We start from the raw sequence: 2089 nt of genomic DNA, 5'->3' as shown, positions 1-2089 counted from the left end.
TACATAGAGGACGTTAAGAGCAACAAAACACGAGAAGTAGTAAAACAACTGTCTGAAGTAATGTACAGAAAGAAGAATATACACTGCTGTGTACAGAACGGTGTCTGATAAACAATACCTAGTGATTCTGACGTTTTTATTAAGTTCATAAAAGTCGTTTTCATTTCTAAGATCAAAATCAAAGGTGTTTCAGCATACAATTGGTACTGATGAACTGAATCCACACAATTCACTGTGGACACATCTCCATTCAATGTCTGCACATTTACATGACACTCGTGACAAAGTCAGCTCAAAAGAGCACCCCACATGTCAGCACCATACATATCTGATATTATTTCAAAACAAAGGCAACTGTTCTTTTGGCCAATTTCTATTTGTTGAAAAATACAGCAAGTGTTTGGTTATTGTGTTTCCACATTACTGAAATACAGATAAAACTTTAGGGTTTCATCACCTATGGTATTTCTGATTGACCTCTGAAGTGGTGGGTAATGATGTATACTTCTTTTTGTAGATTTATTTCTCTATTATGTGGGTGAGTGTCTCATCTACATGTGAGTAGGTGCACCACCTATGTGGACCTGGAGGTACAGACAGACGGCTGTGAGCTGCCAAGTGGGAGGTAGGGATAGAATCCTGGTCCTCTGCAAAAGCAGTCAGTGCTCCAGTCAGTGCGCTTAACTGCTGAACCATCTCTCCAGCCCATCTTTCTGCTATGTTAAGAAGACTTTAAAACTTAATATAATTCTCAAAACATATGTGCCACATTGCCATCCATTCATAAAGCATGATTATTTTAATACTCTTAACTTCCTGCCAGCTAAGGTTCAGTTTTAACTCTGATTCTATCAAAAGCAATAGTGAATAATTTATTTCTTAAGATTGATTCCACAAATTACTGGGTAGCTTTGAAACTCTCCATTGCTTATGAGTGTAAACCACTGGACAGTCTATACCACCAGTTCCTGCATCAGAATAACCTGGAGCACTCCAAGTCTTCTACGGCCACAACAGAACTAGTGGGTAAGGACTGAGATGTCTGCTTTAAGTTCCCAGGTAAAAAGGACATGCACTTTAGTGCGGGGGAACCCTGCCAGTGGCAACCAGACCCAGAAGTGTCTCATCCTTTAAGGTATACCAGAATCACTGGCAGAAACTTGAAGCAAAACAAAGAACAGATACACTTTAAGAGACTGAGGAAGCTTCCAGAAGTGTCCGGGTGTTAACAAGCACTTGAAACAATCAACACCGTTGGTCTAAAGTCAGCAGGAAAGGCAACCTCCAGCCTCCGTCAGGAATCAGGTATTTTACTGTAACAAATACATTCTGCAATGTAACGACATTGTCTTGCAGGGCGGGCGTAGTGACTTGTGCTCTGGGAGTGACAGCAAGTGATTAAGGATAACAGCCTTTCAAATAGACTCATTGTATTCTTGAACAGAAGTCAAGATCAGTATCTGCGGGGTCACAATTCATTCATTAGGAAGGAGAGGGCTCCTTCAAAGGAAGCTATGCCTTTAAGCTGACGAGTTCTTAGCACTGGTCCTCTTTACTGGTCTATCATCGACCTCTCTATCCCAGTATGTGATCAGAGGTAGTAATTCCAGCTTACTAGAAGCATTAACAAGGGTTATAAAAGATTCGCATTCTAATCAGACACCTTTGTTGCTTGTGCTGCTCACACACAGTAGGGCTAGAAACAAGCTTCCTATTAAACACTAAAACGGGAAAGTATGCTACTGCACTTTTGACTTCCAACAATGATACTTCATCTTGCCCTACAGGTAAGTTCCTACATACAACAACAGGGGAAAAGTTCTAGAAAACAGTAAGGGCACCATGCCCTCTCTTCTGTACACTATTTACATATGATGTGAGCAGCGGCAGAGTTTGTTCTACTTAAAAACCAGAACAAGGCATGGCGGTGCACACCTTTAATCCCAGCACTCGGGAATAAGAGGCAGGTGGATTGTTAAGTTTGAGGCCAGCCTGGTCTCCAGTGAATACCAGGACAGCCAAGGCCTGTCTCTGGAAAGAGGGGGTGGGTGAGTGGGTGGGTGAGAGGGAGGGAGGGAGGGAGGGAGGG

Source organism: Mus pahari, chromosome 3, assembly GCF_900095145.1.
Source record: "Mus pahari chromosome 3, PAHARI_EIJ_v1.1, whole genome shotgun sequence".
Taxonomy (NCBI): domain Eukaryota; kingdom Metazoa; phylum Chordata; class Mammalia; order Rodentia; family Muridae; genus Mus; species Mus pahari.
This window is presented reverse-complemented; position numbering follows the sequence as displayed.